At 41.5% G+C, this 20,656-nt stretch overlaps 1 pseudogene; it reads left to right on the top strand.

Moving 5' to 3' along the window:
• Positions 1-824: 824 nt before the first annotated feature.
• Positions 825-1,105, top strand: LOC147604141 (small ribosomal subunit protein eS28-like; annotated as a pseudogene).
• The last annotated feature ends 19,551 nt before the right edge of the window (positions 1,106-20,656 follow it).

The raw sequence follows: 20,656 nt of genomic DNA, 5'->3' as shown, positions 1-20,656 counted from the left end.
AATTGGTTGTTCTCTTTGCAATTACCTTCTCACTACTACCAACACTCTCTTCATTGTCAAAAATAAGAAATCTAGGAAAAAAGGTCAAACAAGTCATGAAAGAGCCAAAGATGGCACTTACTATGAACGGATATGGTATCCTCTGACACCTTAGTGTCATCATCATCAATGTCTCTATTTTGCTGCGCTCTCCACATTGGCCACCATGACTCCATAGACACATGCAAAGTTCTCTTAAATAAAAAATGCACAATATGGTAAAGAGATTAAAGCACTTCAATGAGAGATGGGTGTGCTGGGATATTATGTACTAAAGCTAGAAACACGTGTGAAAGAAAAGGGATTTGATAAACTTGAAGTTAATTATTATGCAAGTGGTGTATCTAGCTAAGGCTTGGAAAGTAGCCAAGAAAATAAAGGATCAAGCATGCCAAAGCAGGTCATACATCTCAAGTGGACCAATCATGCTTGGATAGCAACACAATGTTTCGTGGATATCAAAGAGGGCATACAAACTATGGCTAGTATACTAGGATTTTAAGGGCATCCAACAAGTAAGAGCTCGGGTATACACATAAGAATGACATTTCTCTAGGTGAAAAATAAATAAATGGTTGTCCTACAATGTGCAAATAAGGCTTAAAAATAATATGGCCAAGGGAGGCTGCACCGACCTGGCCTCCGGCCATTTTTTTCTAAAGCCATGGCGATCACACATCATAACATAGATCTAAATTATAATGACCATACTTGCTTGCTTGCAATAGCTTGCTTTGGTGGTAGATTATGCCTATGTCAAGAATCCAAATCAAGAGCTTCAATAAATGGATACGCCTGTGGAGCTTGCAATAGTGGCGAAGGTCATCAAACAAACTAGATCAAGAGGGCAAGTGACCCAAGTTAGGGTCAAGTTTCCGACGGATGATCAAAATCGTCTCATTAATGAGAAATGTGAAAGGTCTAGTCCAAGAAGGTATGCATTGGCTTTGTTTTAGTTTTCTTGCATGGGACAACAACATGGTTTTTTTCTAATTGTTTTCAGGTCTAGAAGGTGATATTCTCACTTTGCCTTGAGTCAAAGAGGGAGGCTAGGAGGCTTCGATGACTTCTAGTGAATTTGCATAGTTTTGTGGTATTTATAGTTTGTTTGTAGGAGTGAGTTAATTGGCACAAGTGAATTGCCATGTTATGCCATACATGGATGGATACGAGATACTTTGTGAGATTAAATTGTAGTGGCGAACTTTTGTTTTAGCAACAAAGACAAAAAAAAAGGCCATGCTCAGAGGCCAAAGACATTTTGCTAGGTGCCAAAAAATAAATGGCTGGCCTACGATGTGCAAATAAGAAAGAAAAAAACCCATAATTTTGTTTTTGAAACCCATCACAGACACCACCGGCATGGCCTTCGCAGGCCCTAATGTTTTTGTAAACACCCATTATAGACACCATCATCATCCTCATCTTCATCACAAAAAAGAAACACATGAAAACCCATCACAGACACACCACAGATGAGTGTGTTCTCACAAAAAAAGATGCCTAAGGGAGGCCATGTGTCACGCGGCCTCCCCTGGCCATATTGTTTTTCTAAAGCCATTTCCATTACAACCACCATAAGCATCATCATCATCACCCAGATATGGATTATAATGGCCATGCTTTACAAAACAAAAGATGCCAAGAGGAGGCGCACCTCCTTTGGGCATCTTTTTTTTGTGATGAGAACATACTCATCTATGGTGTGTCTGTGATGGGTTTTCATAGGCATTTTTTTGTGTGATGAAGATGGGCATGATAAGGGTGTCTGTGTTGGTGGCGTGGCCTCCTTAGGCCATAATTTTTTTTTGTGAAAACCCATCACAGTCACCACATCATCCCCATCCACAAAAAAAATGTATGGCGTGAGGAGGCCGCACCTAAGGCCATAATTTATTTTGTGAAAATCCATCATAAACACCACCACATCCCCATCTTCATCACATAAAAATGTATATTTTTTGCAAAGAGGGAACCCAAGACACCACATCATCCCCATCTTCATTATTAAAAAAAACAATTACAAAGAGGGTTTATACCAAAAAAATTTGTGGCCTAAGGAGGCTGCGTTGATGCAACCTCCTCAAGCCATAATTTTTTAGTGGTTTACAAAAAAAAAATGTTTGAGGAGGCTACGCCATTAAAAAAATTATGGCCTAAAGAGGCCGGCATGGCCTCCTCAGGCCATAATTTCTTTTGTATAAACCCTGTTTGTAAAATCTCTTGGGAGTGCATTGATCACCTCAACTCTGTGCCACACGTGACTCTCTTCTGGTGTGCGAGGCCATAATTTTTTTAGTGGTTTATACAAAAAAAAAATTATGGCCTGAGGGCACGGCCTCCTAAGGCCATGATTTTTTTTGTATACACCTTGTTTGTAAAATCTCTTGGAGTGCACTGATCATCTCAATGGTCCTCAACTATATGCCACACATGACTCTCTGCGCTGCTTACTTCGCACTCAGCCAGCATTCAAGCATGAGCCCCGTTTGACCCAGTTTTGCACTCATAAGCTCCCACACGAGCCATGCCAATGTAGCTGAGCAAAGAAGAAGCAACGTTTAAGGAGGCTCTTTAGCAAGACTGCCTAAGGAAGTGCTGCCCAAGGAGGCACTTAAAGAGGCAATAAGGAGGTGTTTGCATGCTATAAACTGAAAGCATAGCTCAGTAAAGCATGGAGAGAAGGAGGCGACATGAAGGGGAAGCAAAGCCAGTGGCATGGTGCCTGTGTCGGGGATCTAGTTGTGTGTTGTGGAAAGCAACCCCGTCCTGGTAAGCAAGGAGTTGTGCTGGTGAAATACATTTGATATTTTTCACATGTGTTAAGTTCAATTTTCCTCCCCGTGGGTTTTGGGGCAAAGTACAGTTTGTAAATACAATAAAATCCTGATATATTTTTTGCCATTTTGCATGTTGTTTTTTTCATGCTTCCAAGTTTTTATGATGCAAGTCTTTCACCTGCTTGATAAAGTCAGTAGCATTTTCATTGGGCTTCCTTGTTTCATTGGTGAGTTCAACTCTCAAGGCAATCTATCTTGAAGTGCTTTTAGACACACCTCTTTTAGATTGTCCCAAGCTCGACACGTGCGGGCTTCAGTAGTGAGATCAATTGGTCTCTCCATAGAAACCATCTACCAACTATCTTGGAAGAGTAATAGGGTGACTCCATATTCAATTTCCATGTTGCATAGTTTGTATTAGTGATTTTTTCAGCTTCTTCCAAGTGTAGGCTACTCAAGTTGGGTGCCATTGACTCAATAGAACAATCATCTGATTCCAATTCGGGTTTCGATAGTAGCTGGAGCTGACTTCGAAATCTATTTCTAACTATAGTAAACCTTGCCAAGAAAGTAAACCCAGCAAAATAAGTAAACCCGACCAAACGCTGAATGCCATCTCTAAAATGTAGAAAGTTATGCGAAAACAGGCAGTGACTATCTACAGCAACAAGTCACTAGTTGTCAGCAATAGGTCGACGACTCTGTTTTAGTAGGCAAGTCAACATCTTGTTCAGTTGTAGGTCGACCTTGATGGCTAACTCTCTGATAGCTAATTTAAACGACTCATTTCAAGAGTTGATTCAAGAAACTGATTCTAGTAAGCTGATTTAGGCAGCTGGTTCAAATAGCTATTTCAGACAGCTGGCTTCGGTTAGCCAGAAGATGATATGACATCAACAAGGTAGAAGATGACATGACTTTTGTAGGTCAAACGATGACTTAACTGGCCGAAAGATGACATGGCATGGGCTAATCAAAAAATGATGTGTCATCAGTAGGTCAAAAGCTCATGTAGATTCTATAGATCTGAGTCTACAAGAAGAAGTGGCTGATATTGAATCGACAATCCAAGTGCAGACTGCTGAATGCCAAAATGTAGAAGATTGACTTAGCAGTTGTGCAGTGCCGACGCAGAGCAGAACGGCTATAGATATGCGAGCGGCGTAGATCTAAGGCAACATATGTGACTAAAGTTAATGCAAATACTAGTGTACCTGATCTCAGAGGCTAGGTGGCATCTAGGAAGACTCTTCCCAATGGTAGTAAATGAGGCTCTAATACTGTGTTAAAATTATGGGGACAAGGAAATGTGACATAACGACTAGCAGTTCAGATTAAATGAACAAGTTTGAAACTAAATCAGTTATGACCATCGAACCACCCCCCACACAAGTGCTTATGCCCGATGGTAGGACATTAGAAAAAGTGTAGGTGATAGAGGCATTGATCTAAGCTGCTAAAGCAAATAAGGAAGAGACCTTGCAATTGGCACAACATCGATTGGCAACCCAATTAGCCCAATACGAGTCCCATGCCAGGACTGTGCAAGTAGTGCCCGATCGTCTCAAAACAAGCAATAATATTGCGCCTAACACTTTGGCAGAGATGAATTTCATGGATTTAATGAAAGCACTCCACCAAGAGGGAATGAAGGCTCATCAACTCCCCAAAAATGTACATATGTAAATAAAGTGAGAGCTTCAATGGTGCTCAACCTACATTCAACCAGTGAGTGTCCAGTCCCAAGGGCACACTATAATGGTACCTTCAATGGTGCTCAACCTACTGGCAAGGACATGCAACAGGTGCAATAGGAGCTCTATGGATAGGGATATCAACATGAACGCTCCCTGGTTGCGAGCGATGAGAGTAGAATAGGTGTCTCTCTCAAGTTAACCTCAACTCCATCATATGGTGTATAGGTCGCAAGGTTTGGCTCAGAGGTAGCGGCGGTTGAGGCCGAACCTCTGAAGTGGCTAGCTACGCGACCAAAAATACTGGTGGGGCTGGCTTGGCTGGTGAGACTTGGTTAGGGTTCTCACTTCTTCGGGCTGGGGATCCTTCCATTGAGTTGAAATCTGAAGATGTCTCACTCGTCCCTAGTAGAGGTCCTTGTACAACGCTAAACTGTATAACGCTAACGATCGAAGGTCCTAAGCCTAGTGTACACTAGTACGTATCTAGTCTAATAGATGCACTATCATCTATTTCAGCCTCTAATACACGCCCAGATAGTAGGTGCATGTGATTACAGGGTGCAGGAAGGTCCTACAGATGCCCTGGACAAGTTTGGAAATTTTTGAAATTTTTTGGATTGGCCAAAGTTTTTTCGAAACACGTGTTTTATGTTTCTTAAACCGTCTGGCACCAAAAATAGTGCTTTTTTCAGGTGGGTCAAGCGTTGCAGGCGTTGGCTCCCATAGTTAAGGAATCTTAACTATGTAAAATTACAATATTTTTTGGGTCTCGCACAAGTTGCGATAATGTGATCACAATTTCCTAAAACATATAATATGCAAGTACTTTCTAAAAATTTTCTATACTTTTTTTTTCCTGGACCTACCTTTCCCCTTTTACCTTTTCCCTTTCACTTTACACTTTTTTTAACTTTTTCACTTTTACTGTTCATTGTTTACAATTTCACTTTTTGGTTTCACGTTTCGGTTTCACCGAAAAGGGGGTTTTGACTTGGGGCATGCACACATTAAATGCGTCCAACCACACAAAATAGACTTTTGGAAATTTGTGGTGGCCTAAAAGCCTGCACGCCTTAAATGTGGCCAGCCAATTAAGATGCCCGGAGTTAGAGAGGATTAAGTGAAATTAACTCGTGTTAATTACACTAATGTGAAATTGCAAAAAATACAAAAAACACATAAATTTCTGTGTGTGCCAAATCCTCCCCTGATTTATGTTATTATCCCAATTTCTCTGCACAAGGAGTCAAAATTGGAATAAACCGTGTGCTAGGAAACCAATTCTAGGGTCTGTTTTACCCAATTCTTTCCATTTTGATGCTCAATTTTATTGTTTTTAATTTTGAATTTGAAAAAATATACAAAAACCAAGAAATGCATAATTCAAAAATTGGACTTGCACAATTGAAATTTGAAAGAGGAATTAATCTAAATGAACTAATTGTAACACTCACAAGAAATGAAAAACAAGCAAAAAATTAGACAATATGCAAGAATTTGAACAGTGTAGAAATTGCAAAAAATGTAAAAAATCAACTAGAATGCAAACATTTCCACAAAATGGACACATTTCCATCTATTAATATCTACCCTTCGTGCAAAAACAAAAAACAAAATTCAAAGATACACACACACGCATTCAAAATGCATTGTGGCTATGAGGTAGGGATATTCCCCGGCACAGCACCATTTATGGGAAGCCCTTACACCATAGAAAGAGTGCAAGAACTAGCCAATGTTGTGGGACCTTGCCTCACCGCACTCATGAGCATAAACAGCTCAAACCGAAAGGTTAATCTACCATAACCTAGCCTACAATTGTATAAACAAGATGTGTCACTCACCTTGTTGCTCGGATTCTCATAGGAGAGCTTGTTGTTGCACAACCACACTCCAAGCGCTGCTCCAATGTCACCTGTCGCACTCCAATGAAAGCTCGACCCTCCTCTCTCACTCAATCACACACTCACTCTCTCACACACATGCAAGCAAGCACACAAGAGCTTAAACATGCAAGAGGCAAGCAAGAAAGCTATAGCACATGAGTATAGAGAAGAAAAGCACTCTCTTGAATTACCATAAAAGAATGAATGGTGAGCATACACAATGACCCTTATCTTGGTCTATAGCCTTTACACCTTGGACGGCCATACTTAAAAAGTAGGTCCATAGCTATCCACGGCTGCCTAGGCTTATGCAAACACCTAATCTAAGAATACAATCTCCATTATTAATCACGTGGCATGCCTTTCATAGACAAGCGGCGATTGCACACGTAAAATATACAATGACACTAGAGAGGTGTCCGATGAGGGTTAGCAGATGTTCCCCATGAGATATTGTTTTAGATTTTTCACGAAAACATGAATGGTAATACCATTAGTAACAAATACTGTTATCATTGTTTATGGAAACTAACGTGCTTTTGTCACAATACTGACCCCTTCTCCAATGGAGGTTCCCATTCTTGCATCGGAGATTGGGAACCCCTCCTCTTATGGAGGTCCTTCTAGAATTGAAGTAGGCACATCCAATTCTCTTTCCCTTATCGGCTCATTTCTTGGATACATTATGTGGCTTGGCCATCTTCTCACAACAGGCAGTTATAGTTGTACTAGTTTGTGAGGCCATAAAGTCTAACAATTTGGGGATATTTAGTGGTGCTTTCATGATCTCCTTTCCATAAATAGGTGTCGGTCAAACTGGAAAATTCATCTTTGAGAGGGGATCAGGGTTTCCATATGGTAGTTGTCCCTTCAACCAATCAGGGATCAAATTATGAGAGGTGGAGGCCTCGTACTCTTCCATGATGACACTCGGCACATCTAGAGGTTTGTGAATCTCAGTAGTAGATATTAAGGTACTGGGGTGTATAGTATCTGAGACTCTCACTTTTTTGGGTTTTGGATCAAGATCATCTTGTTTTTTCATAACTAAATCGCTAAATTCTTGGAGTTACTTAATCTCCTTCTAAGGGTCAAGATAAGAGCCAAGTTTTGTCATGTGTGATCTAGTTTCAAGAATTACAGGTTCCCATGGGATCTCCTTCCCCGTACTCTTGGTTTTGGAGGGTATTTCCCTACCATGTTCAGAATCAGCCATTGTGTCCAAGGAGTCTAAGTCCTCATTCAGGTCGCTAATGATGAAGACTGGCTCTTTAGGCATCCCAAGATTTGTCTTTTTGGTTTCCTTCATTTTCCCATCCTTAATCAACTTTTTTCTTCTTCTTTTTAGATTTCGCTAACAAGGCCACAAATTGTTGCTCAAGAACATGTTGGTTTTGGGCTTGTAGTCGGGTGGTAGCATTCAAAGGTGTGTGATCTAGAGTTTTTAGGATCTACCTTTGAGTTTGATTACTTACCCCAATCATGTTTAGGGGTGTGATGATGAGTCCCATCTATGGACTTGTCACCACACAATATTTTTGGGGCAGTCCTTAATCTAATGATCTATTCCATAATGGTTACAAGTAACCGGTGGCATGTTTGAGGGTACTGCTTGGTTGAGTTGAGGAAAGAGAGCATTCCAAAACTCAATGGGGACCTTGACAGTGGTAACATTGAAAAGGTATTCTTCTAGCTATGGTGTTAATGTCTTGGCCCCTTCCCATCACAATAAGTTTGTAAACTGGCTTGGCCACCCCTCTCCCATCCACTACATAATAGTCAAGATAAAGCTCTTTGGGGTCCTCAAAGAGGTGGGAGGTGGGCTCAACATCTACCTCATATTCTTAGTAATCAATAAGCTCTTTGGGGTCCTCAAAAAGGTGTGGGGTGGGTTTGACATCTACCTCATATTATTGGTAATCATTAGGCTCCTCAAAGCTTACTTGATTAAGAGGTGTCACCCATGGTGGAGGTGGTTGTTTTGGTCCCAAGAGTGGTGGAGGTAATGGCACATTGGGTGCATGGTGCATGCCCTTTGATAGGGATTGTTGCTTGGGATTGTTCAACCATTGCTTGATTTGTTACAGGACTAAGGGCTAGTTTTTTTTGTGGTGTGCAATGCTAGCTATGGTCTTGTTGTGTTGGCAAAGCTTACTTGATTAAGAGGTGTCACCCATGGTGGAGGTGGTTGTTTTGGTCCCAAGATTGGTGGAGGCAATGGCACATTGGGTGCATGGTGCATGCCCTTTGATAGGGGTTGCTGCATGGGATTGTTCAACCATTCCTTGATTTGCTACAAGACCAACGGCTAGTGTTTTTTGTGGTGTGCAATGCTAGTTGTGGTCACGTTGTATTGGGAATAGCTTATAGGCATGTTCTTCAGCCTCGAGCTTTGAGACCATAGTTCCCATAAAAGCTACATCTACCATTGTAACATGCTCTTAAAATTGGACATTTTCTACTGGTATGTCCTTGGAATACCGATGTAGCTCTCTCCTTGGGTACATGTGTGCATTGTCAAAAGCTTTGGTAGCCTTCATTTCTACTTGGAGGGCTTTTGAGAAGTCACTCCAAGTCATTTCTGCTAAGGTATTACCTTTAGCTATAGGTTTTATAGTGGTGGGTGGTGGTGCTATGAGGTGATCGATGATTGCTAATGTAATAAACGTAGAATCTGAAGCTCTTACTTGCTTTATCATCAAATTATCCTCAAGTTGGATGGCATTTGTTTGGGACATCATAGCATAGCGGAGGCTACACTCCAACCCACACACTTTGTCAATCCGTGAATGCAACCCGGTTAGCGCATAGAGGCTATCCCGAATGGGAGAAGATTAGTTAACCACACACTAATGACTTCTAGTCCTACTCAATCCTTCTTCAACACTCAAGCAATCAATCTAACATAATCAAAGCATCAAGATTAGGCTACACTCAAGCATAAAAATGCAACTTATGCAAAGAATCTAACATGCAAAGAGCTATCACACAAGCCTCAACTACACATCATTTCATGCATAAGCTTCATCACATGCACTCTACAATTCACAAATCAGATTTTAGCATCAAAATATCATTAAGAAATCTAGATTAGCAAGTGTGTAGACCATAACCTCATATCATTGAAAATGTAGAGAATAGAGAGTACAAGATTGAAGCAAGAATGGAGATGGAGAGCCTTGGGAGAGCACATGAGAAGGAGCTATGGAGCAAGCTCTCTCTATGAGCCTCTCAACCAAATGACCAAAGAGTACTCTAGCTCTCAAATGAGCCACTTTTTATACAAAAACTCTAAAACTCCCAAAAGTTCCCATGTGGGATTATTGTCAAGCCCTCTCTCACATTCATCTACAACTTGGAACTCTTTACAAGAGCCCTAAGTGTCTTTTTTGTTGCATCCTTGCATTGATCTTCATTCATGCAACACTCTCCCCTTCCTATTTTATGCACGTCCTCGAGTGCGGTAGGAGCACGAGCTGCAAAAAACAATAGATACAAGTAAAGCCTTTTATTGAAAAAAAGAAAAGAAAAAAACCAGCAATGATAATTTCACACGTGAGCATACAAGTGCAAGGCTGATTAAAGTTTTAAAGAGTACTAAAATAGGTGAGTAAAGACTAGTCAAAGTGAGACTTAAGTGGTAGATAGTGCTATGCAAAGGCAAGTGTGCTTGTACACCGCCGGTTATGACCGCAGTCTCAATGTCCTACAAGTATTTAAGTTATTCCTAAGTGGCAAACCTACTCCTAAATATGAGCAAAGGTGATTGGAACTCTTTTTTTTTTTTGATGTGTGTGTAGAAGGTGATAAAGATTAAGGTTCCATCCCAAAGAGACCCAAGCAATGGCCAAGAGACCTCCGCCAAGAGAATCTAAAGACCGCTAAGTATCTCAAGGGCGACAGACCCTTTTTCTTTCTTTTATGACATAAGGAGTACCCCATGAAGATGAGGGCATCGGTCTCGAGGGCCCATAGTGTACCCCAGAGTCCTACCAACATCTATCAAGGCGATAGATTCCTTGAAGGTCTTCTTCTGAAGTTTTTTAGACGTCCGTGTTCACCCCATGGAAACCAAGGCATCGACCCCAAGGTGCTAAGACAACCCCAGGTCCTACCAAGCATTCCTCATGGCTGTAGACACGTCATGTCTCAATTCACTTTGTATATATATATATATATATATATATATATATATATATATATATTAGGGTATATTTTCGTAAAATTTTCTTATTAATCCTAGCACCTAGCTCATACCTAAGAGGTAGCTACCACTAGGGATAACTAATATACCTTGAAAGCATAAGAACTTGGCATACTCCCTTGGTATATATCCTACACTGTCTTTAGATAGAAATATCTTTTACTAAGTCTTCTAAGAATCTAGAATTCACTTACCATATTTTAACAACTAATCAAAAACTTAAACCAGCCAACATTGTGTGAACATGCAAACCATATATCAAAAGATAAAAGCACATAAAGAAATAAAGATTAAGATTTGAATACACCTGTTGTAGTGCCATGTTGATGTTGTTCGTTTGCATTGATGCATTGCTGATTTTGTGTAGATTGCTCTTCCTTGGTCTTTGTAGGCGTAGCATGTCTCCCCCCTTCCTAATTTGTGGGCACGGTAGGTGGACTGTTGGGGCATGTTAGATGCTCTTGTTTATCTGAGATCTCTGCAAAATGGTTATTAACAAACAAGAAAAGAAAAGAAAAGATTAAAATTTGCTATTGGTGCCAATCACCGAATATAGCCGAGGGGAAAAACCCAGTGGGATAAAAGTGCCCTGGCTTGTCGATCTTATTGTGGAGTCATTGAGCTTACCCTTACGCTGGTGGTGGATCCATGTCCTCGTCTGCTGGAAAGATGGTATCAATTTCCTCAGGATGCAGGGACAACCCCTCACAAAAACCGGCCTCTGGAGAAGGTGGTAGAGGAAGGAGTGCTTCCTCACTAAAATATGGCATTGGTTCTATAGGAAGGTTAAGCAGACAATTTCGATTTTGGAACTGCGCAATATAGGTACTCATATTGATCCAATATTGACATGTTGAGGCTTGGGGAAGGAGGGCTTGCAAGATAGGTGGTTGCAAGTCATTTAAGTTTGTATCCCTCCATTGTTGTGCTTGAACCTCCTCAGGTAATCTACGTTGATTTGGTCCTCTCTCTGGTATTCTCACATTAAGAAGATTATGGCGTTGGGGTGTAATTCCCACAATTTGTTTCATTAAGCCCGTGCCATATCGTCTAAAGTAAGAGCGGCATATCCATATGTGAAGCTTCTCCTAATACGAGTCATGCACACTCTTGACAATGTGGAAATGGGTGATGCTGTTGATAGAATAACGTGACAAAGTGATGCCCACAATAATTTTCACCTAAGGGAGCATAGAAGTACCTAGAATGAGTTTGAAACGGAGGAGCACTATAACCCCCGCGATGATCAGGACGAGTACTATCAGGGTCAATGCATGGTGGACATGTATCTCGCCAAATATCCATCAGGAGTTATGTGGACGTAGAACAATGAAATTCAGAACACTCATATCCATCATTACAATTCCAATCACAAACAAGATTTATCTCAAAAAGAACACATCTTCTAAAGGCATAAGGAACCACATTATTCAAACATTGATCTACCAAAGAGCTTCAATTGTAGTGTTAATGCCTTATCTTTGGTTTTAGGTATATCCTTTTTAAGAGGTGGGAGTTTTAGCAATTGTCTTGGAATTTGAGCAAGATAAGAGGATTTAGGCATTGAAATGCTAGAATCTATGCTCAAATGAGACTCATTTGGACTTGTCTTAGGTACACAAGTTGATGGTGGAATGGTGTAACAAGGAGAAATTGGGACAACCGGTGTTTCAATACATGTTTTAGGAAGATCAACACAAGTAGATTTGTAGGTGCTATCACAGCCACCTATCCTTTCTTGAAGAGTTTGTGTTGATTTCTTTTGCACCCACTGATATGGAAAATCAAGGGTGGCTTTTGGAATCTTTCTGAAACACTCTTTTACCCCTAGCAAACCATGGCATTTTGGAAGCCAAATTGCTGTTGCCCCCTCATAATAGCCTTGTGCTTTAAGAACATGTTTTGGGACCCATCGACGAGTAACAATCCGAGGTTTAGGCTTGGAAATGATGTGCTTTTTAGAAGGCTTGGTAACTAGACTAGATGGTACAAGTTTGTACGCATCTTTGGGTAGCCAAATTGATAATTCCTTCTTGCCTGGCCTTCTTTGAGCAGCAACTAGAGTAGTTGGAACATGCCAACCATGGCCCTCACTTGAGTACTCATCAATTATCCACATCATTTGTTTTGGAGCTTCAAGAGCAGATTTTGAGAGTGGGTTGTGTAAGGTAGAAACATTACCCTTTTGACACGATACAGCTCGTGGAGTAGCAGATCCCAAGATGCAATCAGAATCAATTTGCAACTTGTATTGTCTATTCTTCCAATCTAATGAGCAATTGGTAGCACTTAACCACAATCGACCGAGAACAGCCTCTACTACTGCCTTGGACTTACGTGCCACATAAAAGGGCACTGACATCTGGTGATCCTGGATGGACATCATAATGACACATTTTCCCTCTATAGGGTTATCTTCGCTTGAGAAGCTTCGTAAGTCAACAGGAATGTGTACAAGTGTTGGTTGACCCAAGGCTATCCATGTGTCAAACGAGAGAACATTATAATCTGCACCAGAGTCAATTAAGGCAGAGACAAAGTAGGTAGTCTCATGAAGATGAAGGCACACTTGAATATTGAATGGATCGACATATGGTTCATCAGTAGCCAACTGTAGGGCCAACATAGAAGCTTTGCGACGCTCCTTGGCTTTTGCAACTCTAGCTTTAGCCTCTTCTTGAGCCTGACATTTAAGTAGGTCAAGTGCTTCTTTCCGTGTTTGTGCAGCATGCATCTGTTGAAGCATGGCTTCAGTTAATGGTTCATTGTATTTCTTGAGACGACTTCCATTAATGAAGTTAGGCATTTGTTCACCTTCTAGTGTCTCTAAACGCACTGCACCACTTGGAGTAAGCTCATTAATCACAAACAGTCCTAGGCCACGTTTCTTGAGCTTTCTCTTATGCTTCTTAAGTGTGTACAAGAGCACAAGGTCCCCTTTTTTGAATCGGCCAGTTGTTACATTTCTATCGTACCATTGCTTCTGTCTCCTCTTCTCGGCATACATCCCCATTACCGCCAATAAGCGGGTCTCATCAAGCTTTTCCAATTCATCAATGCGTTGTGAAAGCTCATGACCATTCCAATCCAATTGTTTAGCTACTCGTAGAGTAGGTACAAGAAATTCAATGGGAAGAATTGCATCTAGCCCAAAAGCAAGCTCAAATGGGGTTGTGCCACAGATGTTCTATAGGCTGTCCTATATGCCCAAAGAACTGAGTGCAACTTTTGCTCCCAATCCTATGTCCCTCAACAATCTTTGTGAGTGCTGTGCAGAGAATCTTGTTAGTACTCTCGACTTGTCCATTGGTCTGGGGATGATAGGGTGCAGAACGCTTGTGAATTACCATAAATTCTTGAAGCAAAAACTCTATGACCTCATTTACAGAGTGCACACCTTGATCACTAACAATCTCAATAGGTAAGCCATAGCGTGTAAACACGTACTCATACAAGAACTTGGCTGTGGTTCTGGCATCATTTTTTACTGTAGCCTTTGCCTCTACCCATTTGGTCAAATAGTCGGTTGCGACTATAATATATTCTGCATGCGTGTGACGAGCTGGAGGTTTAATGGGACCGACAAAATCAATACCCCATTTTGCAAAAGCACGTGTGCTTAACATAGGCCGCAATGGCATATTGTCCTTTGTGATGGGAGGTTTGGTCCTTTGACAATCGTCACAACGTTTCACATATTCTTCGGCATCCATTTGTAAGGTTGGCCACCAAAGCCCAGACCACCTAATCAACTTAGCTGTGGTATTGCCTGAAAAGTGTCCACCCCCAACACCTGCATGTGCATGAGTTAAGATTTTCAAATAGTCAGCTTCACATACACACATGCGTAAGTTGCCATCCTTGCCCCTCTTGTAGAGTTGGCCCTCTATCAGCATATAGTTTGCCGCTTCAACTTTAATAGCACGCTTTCGATGTTTAGGAATTTTTTGATCCGTATGACCATGCTGAAGATAGTCCACAATATACTTACTCCAACTTGGTGTAGTTGAAATTTTGAATAATGTGACATTATGAATTGGCTTCTGAATTTTACATGAAGCACAGTTACGAACAAATGTTTCAGCATCTGCATGCATGGTAGGCCATCATTGCCCATCCTGAGATATACGTCGCACACAAGTAGTAGCTGATGCATGGATTCCATCGATACCTGCATGTGCCCATTCCAAGATTTCCTCATATTAGTCAGGGTTAGGTATAAGCCGCAACACTCCATCATTACCCTGACGATATAATCTTCCTGAGATTAACTTGAACGGTCGCCATAGGTCCACATTAGGACCCGCTAGTTGTATCTGCCCACTTGTCAAAATTTCTAAAATGGATTCAGACCATTTAGGAGCTGTCTCTACAAGGAAAAGTGTTGAATCTAACATATCATCATCCACACCCACAGGAGCTTCGCCAGAGGTGATTCGAGACAAATGATTGGCCTAAGATGAGTTATTCCTTTTCGAACTGCCACTTCAAAATCAAACTCAAGAAGGATGATAAACCACCTCACAATCCTTCCAGTTGCACAAGGCTTATTTACCAAATATAGCAACGCTTGATGGTCCACAAAAAATATGAATTTGTTTGCCAAAAGGTAATGGCGAAACTTTTTCACTGCATATATCATGGACAAACCTTCTCTTTCTGTTGTGGTGTAATTCTTCTCAGCATTGTTCAACTGTCGACTAGCATATGAGATTGGGAAATCCTTATTATGTTCTCCTGATTGAGCCAAAATACATCCAATTGCAAAGTTTGAAGCATCAATATGGACATGAAAGATTTGGTTCCAATCTGGTGCCCGTAAGATGGGTGCCGTCACTAATGCTTGCTTCAACTTTTCAAAGGATTCCTCACACTCATCAATCCAATTAAACTTTACAAGAAGAGCATATAATGGTCTGGCTAGGACAGCGTACATGTAGATGAATCTACGGTAATAGCCACAATGTCCCATGAATGTTTGTACCCCTTTAGGGTTGATAGGCCGAGGTAATGAGACAATGACATCAATTTTATCCATATCTGTTGAAATCCCATTGCGAGAAACAATATGGCCCAAAATTTTCCCTTGTCTTACCATGAATTTGCACTTGTCAAGATTCAAGCATATACGATAAAGTTGACACTTTTGAAACACAAGTCTGAGGTGTTCTATATGATCATCACGCTCTTGTGAATGAACACATAAATCATCCATGAAGATCTCAAGAAATTGCCTAAGGTACTCCTTGAATACATGACTCATTAACCGCTGAAAGGTTGCTGGTGCATTTGTTAGACCAAATGGCATAACACGATAGGCAAAGATGCCATCTTCAGTAGCAAAGGTTGTCTTGTGTTTATCCTTTGGATCAATTGACACTTGATTGTAACCGGAGAATCCATCCAAGAAACTATATGCCTTTTTCCTTGCAACTCGTTCCAGAACATGATCCGTGATTGGAAGTGGGTAATGATCACGCACAGTAGCTGCATTTACCTTCTTGAGGTTTACACATACTCGAAGTTTTCCATTTTTCTTGGGCACCACTACAATAGGGGAGACCCATTCAGTGTGTTCAATCTCATAGATAAATTCTGCCTCTAAGAGCTTGTCTATTTCTTCCTTTATCTTCCGTGCGAAATTTTCATTGTAAGTATAAGGACGTTGCTTGGAAGGCTTTGCATCCTCTCGCAATGGAATTGTATGCTGACATATGCTTGGATCAACTCCTTTGAGGTCTTTATAACTCCAAGCAAAAACATCGCGATACTCCTTTATTGTTTGTATTAATAACTTCTCCTCATCTAAGGACAAGTCTGTGGCAATCCACACATAGCGAGGCTCTTCTGCTGGCTTAGCAATATCAATCTTTTTTCCATCTTCTGGACCATCGTATGAAACCCCTGGCATGCTTGGTTTTTGTCGCATGGGCTGTTGAAGAACAATCTTCCGATCTTGAAGAGTGTACTGTGTGAAATTGGGAGGAACATTGAGACCTTGTTCTTGTCCACTTGAGTCTTCACTAATTGAAGAGCATGCGGTTTTGAGCTCTCCTTTGCCATCTTGCATCGGTTTTTTTTGTTCAACCGTTGTCTTTGCACTTCCGACACTCTTTTAAATCGGTTATAGATTTGAGTTTTGGTTTTTGTTTCTTCGTTTTTTTACGATTTTTGCTAACAGTTGTTAGCTTTTCCCCTGCTTGGAATCCATCTGATCGTTTTACTTGGTCTTTGATACTATCTTGTGCTTGGACATAGTATAGATATCCGCGAGAAGTGAGGTGGTGGTCGAGAGTTTTCACTCTTAGACTCCTCCTTTTCTTTTTGTAGTCTCTCACGTTGTTCCCGCTCATCTTGTCTACTGATTCTCTTATGGCTCTTACAGCATTTACGTTTAGGTCGGCTTCGAGGGATCTCTACTTGAACCTCCCTTCCTCTCAAGAGTAGGCGTGCCTTTCCTAACTCTTCCTCAGGGATTGTCACATCATTATTAAAATCAGAGTCCCATCCATCTTCCTTATCAGCATCATTAGCAGATTCGAGTGTTAAATCCTCTACTGAGACTTCCTCGACATGCATAGCTGTTGTGGATGCATCCCTATAGTACAAAGCATCTAGAAGGGCACGTGGTTGTACCATTCGTATAGGAATAATATCATATCCATCTGAGTCACAAAATTGAATCGGCTTCGGTAAAGCACATGTCGATAATGTTGCAAGGACATGACTCCATTCTAATGGATCAATTAAATGCTCAGGGAAGGGTTGTGGAATGTATGCCTCGTCTGATACACTTCGATTACCCTTAAGTCTCTCAGTGTTGAAATCCCTACATGAGGCTCCACACATCCACAGATCTTCTCGCCCGTCTGACAATGTAACTCTTGAGCCCTCAGATGAAGCAGAATCAAACTCATCTATTGGAGACCTTGTTACATCACGATATGAGTGATTCCTTAGGTTGACCCTTGTGATGACAGAATCATGTCGGAGGTACAAATAATTGTATCCCCAATCTTGAATCATTTGAAATTGTCGCATGAATGGTCTACCCAATATCACTTCATAGTTTGGATGTTTTCCAAAATCCACTACTGCAAAGGTGTGCTCATATTCAATCCCACATGTGGTGACCAATATGTTCTCAAGTAGCCCAAGGGGATGTTCTAAGCTTCCATCTGCTAGCTACAAGCGCATCTTGGTACTCCTAATAGCTGGTTTGCCCCACTTTTTCCAAATGGACCTTGTCACAATGCCCACTCCTGCACCACTATCAAGTATTGCAGTTGAAACTACTTTTCGCACTTCTAATGGGAGGGTAGCATTTCCCTGATCGTCCTCACAAAATTTTCCTACTTTGTTGATAGGAACTGGCATAACATGCTTTGTCTCAGGGTGTATAGTACACTCATGGTGACCCTTTTGTAGCAATACCTGCTTTGACAAACATGTGGCAATATCATTCCACAACTCAAGTCGAATTTTTATCAAATCAAGCAAAGGTAAGGTACAAGCCACTGGTGCTGACAAAATAGCTTGCACGGTATTCATATCCTTCTCCTTTGTCAACCTTTTATGCATGGAGGGTATCCTCAAGGTTTGAGAACAGTTCTCATATTCTCCCAGATATGATGGTAAGGTTTTCATTGTATGCTTACTTCTAGGAGAAACAATTGTTTGAACTTCCTCCTGGATGCTTGGGCGTCCAAAGTTGTTTTCCGTGCCCCTGGTAAAATCCACCTCAGAGAATGGAGGTGAACTAATAGAGGACATGTTCTCATTAACTTTCTCATGAACTGCGGCCCACATCTCATTTGCCATGTCCTCATTAGCATCAATAACTTCATCATTGCATGGGAAGACAAGGCTAGGTGGTGGCAGAATACCTCCTTTCAATTGGGTGTCAATTGGTGCAGACCTTCGCTATGAGCTTGTGAAATGAGCTCACTTTTCATTTCCCGACTTGATGACACTTTTGGTATGGTTTCTAATGTTGGCTTAAGAGAGGTTGGGCCCCAAGGAATAGGTGGTGGTGGTCCCTCAAGTATGAGCTTCCCTAATGAGTTGCTGATGTACAGCTAGATTGATCTTCTCCTCATGAGGGTTTGGGTATTCTTGAAGCTTCTTGGGTAGCTCAGATAAAGCTGCAATGCGACTTCTATGAGCATCAATGATGGCATCTAAAGTCTCATTCACTTTATCCACAAAAACAGAACCCCCACAACTATCCTCGGTCATACTAGTCTCATCTTGTTTAGCACTAGGTCCTGGTTGAGGTTGATGTTCCTCATGCACTTCTTGGGATGTAAAAGTTTTATCCCTCATGTTTTGTTTAGAGGCTTCTTGAGAACTAGTGGATGCACTTTTAGTTCGCTTGTTTCGGTTTTTCTTCCTCCTAGTGGTCTTTTTTCTATTGTCCACTAGATTTGCCTTTACATCCCTAGTTCGAGGTGTCTCAGCAATCTGTATTTCGGCATTTCGTGTCTGTGATCTAGTCATGACTCTAAGTGGCACGACATCCTCATTCTCAGATGAAGGTGGTGATGGAACTACCCCTACAAGGTTGAGTGAGACCTTTGGTTGAGAGGTGCCTTCCTCATGTGGTTTCAGCAAACAATCCTTTGGGAAGTGTTCTACACAACACCCTAGACAATGTCTTTCAATTGGTGGAAACTGTTGTACTGTTGTATTGGATCGAGATGCTTGCCTTGAGCGATGTGGACAATCACAAGCCCAATGGGGTTCTCCGTACTCATAACAGGGGCCCATTGGTTTGGCCTCTACTTTCCTTGGCTGCCATTGACCTGAGGGGCCTGGAGTCCTAGGTTGGTAGCCGCCTAGCAACATTAAAGAGTTTTGTTCCCCTGGTTGAGTCTCCAGTGCTGGGCTTGGGTATGCGGGACTTTCAAAGAGATTTTCTTTGGATGAATATGATGCGTATTCCTCTTCCACATAGCCTGGGTTTACCAAGTCTCTACACATATTTGAATTGTCGTAGTCAACAACCCTCACAGGAGCAGGAGGTTGAGCACCAAGAACAGGTCGTGCTTGCTCTTGTGCCATCAGTGGCTTACGTTCAAAATTAGTATATTGTTGATACATTTGTGGAGCCACTCCACCCCTTGGCTCCTCACGTTCTTGTCTCATTCTTGCAATGCGAGTACATTCTTGTGTGGTATGGGTAAAGTTCCAAGCACAAGCTTGGCACCACTTCTTTGTGAGTTGGTTTGAGACTAGAGGAGAAAAGGTATTACATTCCTCTGTTTTATGGTTACCGCCACATGCTCCACAAAGATGAGGACCTGTAGGAAGTACACTCCTCATTCTCTGCTGCTGTTGTTGTGGCTGCATGGGTGGACGATAGGTCTGTCCCAATCTCCTTAGTACTAGGTTAGCTATCTGGTCTGGATTTACTAGAGCGCTAGACCCTAAACTTTGGTCATCACCCCACTGATCTCTAGGTTTCACCCCTGGGCCAGAACCATCTTGGAATTTGAAGTTATCGGTGAAATCCATAGCATCATGGCAACACTCATTGAAATTTGTATGCTTCTTCGCATAGAGATGTGTATGCAGTGTTGAATTTTTGAGTCCTTTTAAGAAGAGAGAAATTAATCGACTTTGGGCGGGCTTCTCATCTTCTGGGCAACGATTAATGTACTGCTTCGTTCTATTTACACAGTCTCTAACACTCTCATTCTCGCCTTGCTTGAAAGAGTAGATGTGTGCTACCGTGTCATGTTGAATTCCCATCAAGGAAAAAGCAGCAATGAATCTCTCTTCCAAAACTCGTAAAGAAGATTTGTCTGAAGCCTCTAATGCCTGAAACCAAGCAAGGGCTTTTCCCTCAAGAGTGAGTCCAAATCCTTCAATTTGAGTATGCTTGTCAGCCACTTGCTCAGCTCGAACCGCTTGCCTAAATGCTGCTACATGGTCATATGGATCTCCCGACCCTTCATACTTCTTTACCAGTTTCTGAAGAGTTGATGGCCTTACTTGTCTTGAATACTCATCATAGGGCCTACGGCCTCTCACTCTCAATGGGAATTG

Source organism: Cibotium barometz, chromosome 62 (genome assembly GCF_041138505.1).
Source record: "Cibotium barometz isolate CiBa-2024 chromosome 62, ASM4113850v1, whole genome shotgun sequence".
NCBI classification, from domain to species: domain Eukaryota; kingdom Viridiplantae; phylum Streptophyta; class Polypodiopsida; order Cyatheales; family Cibotiaceae; genus Cibotium; species Cibotium barometz.
The sequence above is the reverse complement of the archived record's forward strand: the minus strand, read 5'-3'. Positions and strand labels throughout refer to the sequence as shown.